Source organism: Apteryx rowi, unplaced genomic scaffold, assembly GCF_003343035.1.
Source record: "Apteryx rowi isolate R43461 unplaced genomic scaffold, aptRow1 scaffold_81, whole genome shotgun sequence".
NCBI lineage: Eukaryota > Metazoa > Chordata > Aves > Apterygiformes > Apterygidae > Apteryx > Apteryx rowi.
Genome location: NW_020451105.1, coordinates 366,765 through 379,907, shown reverse-complemented (window position 1 = coordinate 379,907; position 13,143 = coordinate 366,765).

Here is a 13,143-nt window from a genome sequence, read left to right as displayed (position 1 = left end):
TGTAAGGCCTGGAATCTTATTCCTCCCATCTTTGCTAGAGTGCCATGTGTGAACTACGGAGGGTGTCAGAGTGACAGGACCATGGAAAGATGTCTTCTGGAACTGGTAACCTTGGGAAGGGGGTGGATAGGAAAGGTGCATGAAAGCATTGAGAGGGAATGACAGGAGGTGTGATGACTATTGCTTCACCAAGGTGATGTCACGTAATTTATATAAACTACATTCCAGCATGTTGTCAATGTTGTTTTCAGAGGATGTATGGGTGGTATGGGGTTTGTAGTCCAGGGAGCACTACATTTTCTGATCTGCACAGAAAAGATTCCAAAGAGGCATATACACACATGTGCATGTATGGATGCTTGTCAGGGCCATTCCTTGCCAGGAGATGCATACATCCTACTGTGTTTAATGCAGTCACACACTTTGCGTTTGGCTGACAATAATCAAAACTGTGATGTGGCTGAACAGGGCCCAGGAGGAGCAAGGTTAAGGTCTCTCATTCCTTTTTGTGGTGCTTGTTTCCTCTTTGGTAATGTCTACCTACTGTTACAAAGCATAGACCCCTAAACACTGCCCCTGCTGTCACACTGCCTGTCTTACTATTTAAATTAATAGTAATTAATTTAAATTAGTTTAAGTCTGAATCTAGCATTTGAACTTGGTTCTTCCCATATTCATGAAACTGTTTTAGCCACTAACTGTTCAGTGTTCTGCTTTGGTCAATAACATATTGAGCCAGCAAAGCAGTAAAGGGCAAATAAGAGAGTCTGTTGTAATACAATCACCATAGCACTCATCAGATAGGTAGGAGAGAAAAGTTCAAAGACATTTTTGTGAAAAAAAGTGCAATGAATCAGTATTTCCAATGACAACAAAATAATTAGTAAAAAATGCTAAGCATGCTAGAATAAGGAAAAAAACCCCACAAAACAACAGCTTTATTTGCAGAATTACCTCTTCATGAACAGCTTCCTAACTTTTTCTTTCCAGACCCATAATTTTCTTTTCTCTGATAAACTCAAGAGATTTTAGCCATTTCCAGTATTCACTAGAAAACCTTGCCTACCTGCACATAAACCTAGAATAGAATTTCATAAGTTTCAGTTTTTGGTGTTTGTCTTATAGTCTGAATAACAATAATGATCGGTCCATAAGGATGGCCAAAGAAATGTAAATTTGAATATGTAATGTTGCTGCCATTGGGATATATTCAGTCATATATACATATACTCCTTGAACCCAGGAATTAATGAATGAATGAATTAATTAATGGTTTCTGCATCTTCTTGCTTGGGCAACTCTCCAATTCACAATTTTGAAAACTTCAGACCTAAGACTGAAACAAAAACTTGTTGTGCTTCTGTCTCTCCAAGATTCTGTAAGACACTTTCAGCAAAATATTTTTACTTTATATAACATCCTACCAGTATAGTAACTAGTATTCAGAGAAGAATCACCACTGAATTATACTGCCTATATGAAAAAAGTTAAGAAAACTTCTTCAATGAGAAGATTAAATCTCCATGTGTTGGAGCAGGAATTTGTAGTTTGACACTTATTGCCCTAGTGAGTGTACTAATTAATGAAAACTTCCCGAAGTTATATGCCAGTGAAAAAGTACCTTACGTAATGCATTGTTGATCTTTTTCAAGTATTCTTCTTCCCAGCTTCTATGCAAATTAGCTGTAATTTACCATCCCACTATTCTTGCTGTGAAAATGTTGAACATGTATACCGCCATGTTTTTGCTACAGCAGAAGAGCATGCATACTTCCAACCCAACACATCAAATCATGTAAAAAACACAGTGGGGAAACAAGCACTTAATAAGGTCCTTAAACTCATTGTCAGTTTAATACATGCACATGTAACTGAGCTGTTAATTGGCACTATTGGCTCAAGAATCCATGTGGTCAATACATCAGTCTTAACAAACGTAACACCAGTCATTTTATTTTATACCAAATTCCAATTATGACACGGGGTTGCTTGATAGCATGTAACCCAGGAATACTTTTCCAACGAGGAAACCACTGATACAGGTCAGTTTGTTATTGCTGCTCAGGATAAAACATATACTGTTTGTACATGAAGGGTAGATAATTACCATCTCCCTTTTTTTCCACTCACATCACTGAGAAGGCATACCTGTGACACATCAGCTGTAATGGAAGTATCACAGTGCTGGATAATGTCCTATGCACAGCACATCTCAGTAAGTAGCTCTAACAAAAATATGAGAGTAGTCTGTATGATTCAATAAGAGCGGGCCATATGCCAGGATTATGAGGTATGGGATCCATCAGTACTCAATGAAATGATGAATCAGAGGCGTATGAGAGGTTGAAAAAATGATGAGACTGCATGATGAACAGTGGGTGGATGTCATAGGGTAAGTTGGTAGAGTTAGAACTGGGTCACAAAAAAAAACCCCAACCCTTGCTCAAATGCATTAAAATACATGGAGATAAGCCCAGGTCAGAATTTAGTGGCCTGGATCTATTGCCAATCTGTAGAAGAATGCTTGGCAGTAACTTTTAAGTAGAATGTAGCCTTTTGTAAATACAGTGTATTAGTTACAATCACAGTAACACCTAAGCAGAAAAAGGAGCAGAAAAATCAATAAGGAAGAATATGGTAAAAAGCTTTTGGAATCTGCCATACAGGCAGAAAAAGACACCTAAATCTTCCTTATCTTGAAACCTATTTCCAGATTCCAAGAAAACATATGAACAGCAATACCAAACAGAAGAGGTATCAGCCCACCATAAAAACAAATAAAGAACATCCCCCCCTCAATCTATGCTAACAAAAGAACCAAGAAAAATGTTAACCTCCTCTGCCTGATAATATAACCAGAGGACTGAATTGCTGAGAACCAGCAATTGAAAAATAGCTATTTTGGCTGCCAGCGAATCAAAAGGGGGTGGGGATCAAAACCTGGCTTAATTTACATGGTTGGTATCATGTAGTACTCTTTCTTGTACCTGTAAAAATTTATCAAATACAGCTAGATTATAAGCTTTGAAAAAAATGAAGGCAACATATTCAGTAAAAAAATGTGTATTCCTCTCAAAATTATTTAGGAGCCCATGTCATGGATCAAGACTCAATTGTGCTTTTCAAACAGAACAAAAACTGCTTCTAAACCAAATAAAAATAGGAAATGTGTATACGTGGAGCTGGAGAGGAATCCTAATAAATTATTATAGATTTTTTAGAAGATTTTAGGATATCTTTTAAGTTTGATGCTTTGTAAGTTATGTCTAGCTTAAGTTAAGCCAAAAAAGAAATGCCAAGAGAAAAAAGAAAGAAAAAAAGGTGATAATAGGTATAATACTGTAGAAACGGTGAAATTTTCACCAATAATAGCTAATGCTATTATTGAACATGAGAAAATTAAAATTAAAATTAAATCTAGTCTGTCCAGTGACAGTGTGAAAAAGTATATAAATCTACTTGTTAAAATTCTATCAATGCACCTAATATTAAAGAATGTAGTGTCTCTCTGGCACTGAGTTCACTTTCACCACATTGTGTCATTGCACCTAGTGATGGGAAATACCAATTTCTTTACAGTTTACAATCTGAAACTTGGGTGAGATTTACTACTAGCATGCTGGCCACCCATTAGTGTTTCTTATGATCATAGATCTTATTCATTTTCAGTATTAAATTATCCTTCCTTCTGTTAAAACCATAAATAGGATATTACATATGTATTTTTAATTTTTGTACTGCATTATTTTAATTGATTTGCTATAGTGAATAGTTAATCTTTTTAGCAGACTTCATTTAATATCAATCCTTTGGTTTCTTTGACACAGGTTCCTTGGAACTCTCTTGGTTTCCAGATGATGTCTAGAGGCCAGTACTTGGTAAATTCAGTCCTCACAGACTGGCTGTTAACATGCATAATCTTGGGAATGCTGTAACTAAACAGGGCTTCGATTGCAACTCTTCCAGGAGACTCTGCTCCAACACCAGACATAAGAACTGCCAGGAGGGAGGTTTTCTTCCCCATGTTTTCAATACAATGGGAGAAAGAGACATTATCGTGCAATTAATGACTGCTATAATACATATATATGTACATATGCATATAACACACATATATGATAATACATATATAATGACTTCTATAATACATGCAAAGTACTGGATATTGCATGTGCATCCTCCATGTTGGTCCTGTCCTAATTTTTGAGTGTTTGATTTTGTGACATTATAGCCTTTTTGCTAGAATGAGATACATGTTTATTTAGCTGAGCTGAAGCTTTCATATTTGTTCTGAAACCTTTCTTTGATTATTAGAATTAGGCAGCACAATTTAAGTTTCTATTTTGGCTTTTTTAATGGAAATCTTTCTCTAGTCATTGTTGTGATAAAACAAAAATAGTTAATCTGCATTTCATTTTTATCCCTATATTGTTCTTTACCAGTTTCCTGGCAATGTAAATGACTTGTAAACCTCTTGTAAACATCTTGTAAATGGCTAGTTAGGGGAGAGGGAAGGGGAGGGAGCAGTGGAGGCAAGAATTAATAGCTAGAAAGAAACATAATCAGTATAATTAACTTGGTAACTTCTGGTCAGCTTCCAGAAAAAAACAAACCAACCCATGATTTGTTACAGTTTCAAGACACCTCTCACTGCTTCTTGGATATCATGAAGAAACAAGTCTTGTGCTGATCTGTCTAAATAACTGTTTTCCCTTCTGACAAATTCTGTAAACAGACACACATTTTTAAAACATAGATCTTCATACACAGCAAAACTGAGTATTTTTAGGATGCCTAAAATTTATCCAAATATCTAATTAAATTCTGTAAAGACCACTATAGTTAAGGCAGTATTTTTTCCTTCATGTATTAGATGCTTCTATAATTTCAGTCTACCCATTTGAGGCAATTAATTTTCTATAAACTTTTTCCAAAAACCTTGGAAAATTGAGGTCGAATTTGCTGAAGAGAATTTTGGCTTTAAAAACAGGCACATCTAAACACACAGAAAAACCCTTGCTCTGTTTGTTTTCCATCCATCTGTCTGCAGTTAAAACACTCAGGGGCTTGTCCAGGGCCTTTTATTCTACTTCAGCAGAAATTAGAAGCAGTCCCTGGCAATTGTGTAAGTCTTAAACAAAATAATGGCTACCTTTGCAACTTATAATGATACATAACTAGTCAATTGGAAAAATTGCTTTTATCAGAATGACTGGAACAGCAACCGAAATGCTGCTATTACACAAGACAGCTGGGGGCAAAGGGTATCAGCAAGCTGCTGGCCATATGCCAGGCACTGTGACAGACCAATTATTCTAGGCTAGAAGCGCTATTTTATATTTATCTAATATTCTACTAACACTGCTGCAGTTCACTGTGACTGTGCCCCTTGCTTCATTGAATCTCATAAGAATTCTGGAATTTTTTGTATTCTTTCTTATTGTCAAAATTAAGATACGTAAGTAGATGGTATACAGACTCTTTCCCAGTACTCTAGCCTCAGCTTCTATTATGATATAGAATATATTGAAAATGACAGCTACTTAAAATGGAAAACAAACAAACAAAATCAATGGCTAAAATATTCACACCTTAATAAGAACAGTCAAACATTCAAATGTACTAAGAATCTACAACTCCTATCAATTCAAACAATACTAATTAGTATGCTAGTACCCTAGGATTAATTATTCCCATGTTCTATTTGAGACCATTTCAAGGGGCAACCCTCAAATCTTAGGTCTACTGCTATTATCCCTCTTAAATAGGACAACTAAGGAGAAAACCACAATTCTTTTTCTATAATAAATCAGGTTTTTAAAATTGTGTTTCTTTCACAATTCATTGAAATTATCTTAGAAAATCTTTATTAAGTTCAGCAACTATTAATCAGCTCATTTAGAGATAATGAAAATGAATCAGTGACCAGCTAGCTTTCATGAAATATTTTGAAGTGTCTTTGTCTTTTTAGGACAAAAAGGTGAAAGATAAAACATTTTAAACTACAAATGGAGTACATACACGTTAAACTTAGAAACTAGTATTACTTGTAATGGGATCCTTGCAGGTACTCTTTGCATTGGGAATTTGCAACAATTACCTCCAGGTGATTCCATGGGAAACCTACTCATCATGTTAGCACACTAGATTATTATATATGTAAAATGCTTAGTGATACTCTAGCATACAATTATCACGTGTACCTGTTACATTTGTCACATGCAATATAATAGTCATTCATGGATCTTGCAGATGTAGATTGCAGAAATTCACATCTGTCACAAACAGTCACTTGTTAAAGAAAAAAAAACATTCTGGCTTTTATTTAGATACCTAAATGTTATTTAGATGCCTAATTTATATCCATCAGATTTAAAAATTTTGATTTGGTGACTAGATTATATATGGAGAATTGCTAGCTCCTTGCCCATTGGTCTCAAAGATGGTCACATTTTCTCTTTTCATATCTTACAAATGCTATATACCTTCTTCTTTGTCCTTTGTCCTTCTTCCTTGTTTCCTAGTGTTCACATTTGCAATCATTACAGCAAATCTGACTTGCTCATTGCCATTCAACCAGCTGGTTTGTTTTTTTCCTCCATACGCTGCATATGATCCCACTGGTGTCTCTTCCGGTCATAACTGTGATACTACATTCAAGGGGAAATTAAAAAACCACTCTTGTCAAGAACAATGTGTGATGAGATGTCAAATTTTATCAAAAATTTAGTATAATAAATGGTCAAAAACAAATTTAAAAGAATTCATGCCAGAAATTAGTTCCAAAATTAACTGAAAGTTGAGCTATAAATCAGGCCTACATTCATCATTACTGTGGTTACTTACTTAGCAACCTAAATGTCAGTCATGCACTCAAAATGCTACTAATAAGGCTTTTTCTTTCAAAATGGAATGCTCAGATGATATACCAGTGTTGATACTATTAGGCAGAAATACAATCTCTTTCATTCACTTCACATTTTGTAGACCTTTAACAAAGTAGGTATCAGGCACACCTTCCCACTTGAAGCATGAAATTCTAAGTTTTAATCTGAAGTATTACAGTAACATTTTGCAGCACAGTATTGAACTATTCTTTTTTGTGCTTGCCTATCGTAGAACATAACATATGATGGCATACATGTGAGTACCAGCTTCAGTTTAACTAATTTTATTGGCATATTAATTTATTGTATGAATAATCTCTGTACACCAGTCCCAATCCACATTGAAGCATTTAGCTATAGACATATAACAATATATTTTCAAAAGCATGTATTTAATTTTCACTGGCAGTAAAATAGGTAGCTTGATTTTCCAGACCTACCAGCCATCCAACATTTTAAATTGCCTTTAAATTTCTGAAAATTCAATTGGTTTGAAAAAACAGTTCATTTAGGATTCTAAAATACAGTCTTTCTGCATTATGGCAATGCAGATAACCCACTTACAAAATCTTGGAGCAGAAGGCAGACTAGGAGTTACAAGTTGATTACCACTGTGAAGATTCCTAGGAGCTCCAGCTTAATCAATTTTTTTTTAATAGAATCCTGGTCTATAAATACACCTTATTAATTGGAACCTATAAATACACCTTATTATTTGCTGCAATTAGTAAGAGACACAGGAAAATAACAAATATAAGTACAGAAAGGTTGTCAGTTTTTCCCAACCTTTTCTACAGAACCACTCACATTTTAGTGGGGAAAAAATCATCAGACCATTTTGTGCAGCATAGCAACCAAATTAGGTCAAAGATTAAATGCCCACTTTTATTTCCTCCATTTTATGTGCTTGCTTATGTACATAGGAATGTACAAGTGTGGTTTGTTGGTTTGATTTTTGCAGTCATTTTATAGACCACTTTTTAATGTCCTATGGATCAAAATAGGTCCTCATGTTAGTCTGAGTAATATTGAGCTGACTTGCCAAAGTGTATACAGAAATTTGAAAATAGGTTCACTATTGTTAGTCCAGTGTCTTAATTAGACAACCACCCCTTCCTTTTTTTCTTGTCTTTTAAATTTCACAAAGATGTAGGAAAGTAATGTTGGTCCAGGCGGTTAAAAATGTGAAAAATGATAGGCTTGGCTTGCTGGCTGCATGATAGTAGTAGCATACCTTTGTGTGCCAACTGGTAATACTTCCCTGTGGGATTTAATGATAGTGTTCCAATTTTATCTTAATTCCTGAAGCCTAGTTTTAGATGGTGCCACATACATGGTCTCAATAACTGTTTTGTGAAATTAAAAGGTATGCAATTAGCTCATCTAGAACTTACTTGTTCTTAACTTCTAACTACACTCACCTGCATGGTATGACATCTGTGTGAACTGAGAAGAGCTCACTGGCTGAATAACAAATAGAATGAATTTAATTAAGTAATAGTGTACATGTAAATACATTTTAGTACAGCAATACTCTCAGCTATATAATAAATAGGTAGATAAGGCTAATACCATAGTATAACTATTTTTTGTAGCAAAATACATAGACTTGTAGAACAATATTTCAAATTTTAATTATTATATGCTAATATCTTAAGCAGAATTATTCAGTTTTATAAGAACTACAGCTAAATATATCTAATTATCTGAATTTCTCAACACTTACATGGTTTATATCTCATTTGTTTTATTCGTGATGTAATACAATGACATTCTTTGGTTTTGTTCTACTCTATTATTTTGACTCATTAACAGGCATAGTATTATTATTTGTACAAAAAAATCTTCCTCTTTCTACAGAATTAGAACATCACATAAAATTGCATCTGTTGTATCAAAGTATCTCTTGGATCAAGGATCTATATTTATACATACAAGCATCCAGCAAGCCAATTAAGCATTTGACTAATTTAAAGCACACATGAGTAAGTCACACTAGATGGATGACCCATTTAAAAACTTATGAGCTTCTGATTTTAACAGGTAAAATTATTACTGTGTCTAATTTTAAATCTTTTCATATACCAATTGAAACATCAATGGCAAAATCAAGTTTCACAATATAGACTTTATTAACCGCTGTTAGGTAAATGCTTCATACACTGCTGTTAATAATACAGAGAACAAATGTACAAAACATTAACAAGCTTACCTTCTTGGTGCTCTAACCTGAACATAAATAAAATTTAAAAAAAAGATTAACAAAAGAAAACTGTATTTATATGATGCAAAATAATTTTAACAATGTAGTTTTTAGGAATAAAAATATAAAACTGAGATATCTGGAATGCTAAATATGTTTGAATATCTTATCACCTGAAAAGGGCTGCATTTTTTATTCTATTACTGTTCTTCCAAACTCTTTCAGTTATCTGAAGAGGTATATTGCAGCTCTCTTTCCAGTAGTAAATATGACATGCAGCTTCTTGATAATGATGATCAGCAGTACCTTTTAGGAAAATTAAAAAATTGTTGTAAAACCTAAATATTGATGAATGAAATTCTTTTAGGTAAAAATACTGCAAAATTTATTTTAATCCAGAATTGGTATATGCATCAACATTTACTAACCACATACACTATTAAGTTCGAAAACATGGCTGCTCTAGAATCACTGAAGGCTGTATAGTCTATGAATAATGAAAGAGGCAGAGAAGAAGAAAAATATGCAGTTTGAAACATATAAACTATTATCCTAAGACGTCTCTGTCTCTTAGGTTAGTGTCTTTCTCTAGTGATTTAAACAAATAACTCTAATAACTAATAACTCAAATAGCTCTAATAACTATAGTAGAGGACAGCTGAAAATGACAAAATAAAAGAGGTTTCCGGTCTGCCTTTTCCTGGTTTTCTTATATACATATTCTCTTAGAAGTCTGCATTATCTCTTCTCTCTGCTGTACATCTCAATATCTCATTCTGTCGACTGACAGCCCAACATGTGTGCTGTTTCCCATAAATGCCAGGCTTTTGCTTCCTAGATTCTTACCTGTCACTAAGATCATTCTCTGATTCCTTAAAGCTTGCCTTTCCTGAAGATGTTATGTCTTTCACAGTAATTGATCACTTCAATGTCTTCCATTAGATCTGATGACCGAAAAGACAAACTTAAAAAGGCAGCATATAACACAAGCTACTGAATGATAAATTTAAGCGTGGGAGCTTAAATAGTAAAATGTTTTCAAACATAACTTATAATGCATATACACAGATCCCCAGTTTATTGTTACCTATCTCATATTCCATCTCTTTTTCTCACCATTTATGATGCCTAACATCTTAGTACCTGTCACCCAGATGCAGGTTGACTCTTGGTTGATTTGCCTTTAATAGCATGGACTTCATGTCTATCTAATTGCAAGTTTGACATATAAAATGGGTTTTGGTGTGTATTGCCACTTTGGAATCAAGACTGACAATCTTATCACATGACTTCTGTCTACTGTTTTACAGTGGACATTATTTTGTCATTATTAATAATGCTTCTCTCATCTGTTTTTCTAAAATCTAAGAATAGGAACCTTTTTCTTCTAACTGTACTTGCCATACCTACTCCTCAATTCACTGTCACCTAAACGAACAGTCAAGGAGTAGAATATGTTCCTCTTCCAGTAATTTTTCTGTGCATTGATGCTTACACCAGGTGTGATAGCAGAAGGATGGGTGGAAAATCATTTGTAGAGGTTCCTGAAGTACTGTTGGATGTTTATAACAAGGCTAATTATTATTTCAGGTTTCCAAAATAGTTTCATTATATAGTTTTATAATAGCAATACATGCAGTAGACAGACTCATTTTATGACTGAAAATATGATTCTTCTGTTAATAAAAATACATGTGATATTAATGAACTAAGTATGTGGGCCTGAAACAATGTATCTTTTTTTTTTCCCCTCTCTCTGGCCTCATTCTTTGTGGCACAGATAAGAAACATATCTAGACTTTGCCTCTAGATAGATGGTTTGGATACTCTGGGAGATGTAAGTTTGAATCTCCTTAGCAGAAGGAGAAAAAATTAAGTCTCCCAATCCTGTTATAAGTGTTCTAGCCAATAATTAGCTACATCAAAAATGAGCAGTGCTCCTGTTTTCTGACCTTTTAGAATAAGAGTGAGTGTGGCCACCATGCTCTGTGCTGAAGTTAAACGCTTTGGCTACGTAGCAGGGGTACTCTGAGTTCTATTCAACAGATACTGTAGAGAATGTGGGAATGCCTGTGAATCCCATTTGATCACAGGCAGGAGGTAGGACTGAGACAGGCAGGCAAGATGGCTGAGTACAGGTAGCAGGAAAGCTTTAGGTGCTTACTTAACTTAATTATCAAAGCAACAGATATTTTTGACCTTTTAGTCACTTAATTCTAGATCATTCTCTTGGCTGTTAATGACTGAATTGTGAGTAAACTTTATATACTCTGTGTGTGTGTGTGTGTGTGTGAGTGTGTGAGAGAGAGAGAAAGAAAGAAAGAAAGAAAGAGAAAGAAAAAATTGACTTAACATAGGGTTGTTTAAGCTCATTTTAAACACAGAAAGCAAAATACAAAGTATTATGACTTTTAATCTCACAAAATCTTAATTAAGGGTGAAGTGTGGTCTCGATTATGCCTCAGAAGGACATGCAGCGACAGAGAACCAGTCTCCCCAGGTAAATAAAGATGATTAATTTGGAATTGTTTGAAGTTTGTTTACTTAATGCATATATAACAAGAGGATTACCCAGGCAAATACGATGCCTCAGGAATCAAATATCAAAATAGAGGGCAGGAGGGAAGAAGGCAATAAACTAACATACCCAAAGCCAGGCATCTGTGGAATTTAGACCAGTATTCACTGCTTTCTTCACTGAAAAGGTAGAAGATTCTTTATTTTTTCAGCAAGCTTAGATGAGAGAAAAATCACATATCTGTTCCACACATAACTTGGTCTTGGATATGACCTTTCTAATCAACCACAGTTGCTTTGATTTAGTGAAGCCAGAGTGCAAACAAATTTTTGAAAATACAGGACATAAATGTTACTACCTGCTCTTTCTTGGAATGTTTTGCATATTTTCCTTGTCAATATTTAATTTCTTCTCATTTTTATACATTTTATACACTTTTTTATACATCTGTATGTATAAAAATACACATTTATACTTTCCTCCAGCATTACAGTTATAATAAGGAGGGCTTATTGTAAAAGTAAGAGAAGCAGTTTTAAAAGTTACTCTTATTTTGAAATGGGTAAATAGCAAACAACTGTATCTGCACACATTTGTTGACAGGAAATGTTAAACTTTAAAGGTAAAGCAAATAAAAACTCTCCATGAAAAAGTCTGGTGAAGAAAAAAAATCCATGCCTTGATTTTTACAAATATGTATCTACACTCCTATTTTAATTCCATAGGACTAGTCATTCAGTCTTTCCTTATGAAAGGACTATTTTTATAAAACAGTCATCTTAAAAACATAAAAGTTGTATGGAAGAACACCACTTAAGTTTGAATGAGTAAACTGCTGGTCATCTGAAATGGTAGTTAAATGTTCTCAGAAACGGCTGCTCATGAGGCCTACAAGCCTAGTTGCAGAACGGAATGTAGACTCTTGAAAATAAAATTTGCAGTGGGTCAAAACCTTGTTGTGAAGCTTGCATACTTTTTTCTTAGGCTGATGTTATAGAGGGTTTCCTGCTCTTTACCAAAACTATTTAGATCTTTGTGGATTTACTCCTGTCTGTTTTACTTTTACCAGCTTTCCTTTGAGTACCAGATGTGAGGTCTGAGTAAAGATTTTTCTCTGGTCTGATAGTGGAAGTCTGGTACATGGCGATGATCAGTGGTTGCACAGAAGATGCAGAAGTGTGATACAATATATTTAGTATAAATATGTGTATACATGTATATATGGAACATCAGGTGATCTTTCTTGCTCTTCCTTATGACATTGGGTATCATGTTGAGGATGAAAAGATTAGGAGAATTAGAGACAGGAAAAACATCCCAGGTGTGGCTGAATTGGAAAACAGGGAGTTTGCTGTCCTTATCTGAGAAAAAGGAATACCATTAGTGATATTCCCTATGCAGAGCTGTAGCTGGGAGTTTTAACCCTCTTATATGTAACTACACATAGTATGAGTTAGGTTATTCTTTGAATCTGTTCAGAGAAAAATTGTAGAAACAATCCTGCACATAAGTATTTTCCCCATTTGATTCCCTTC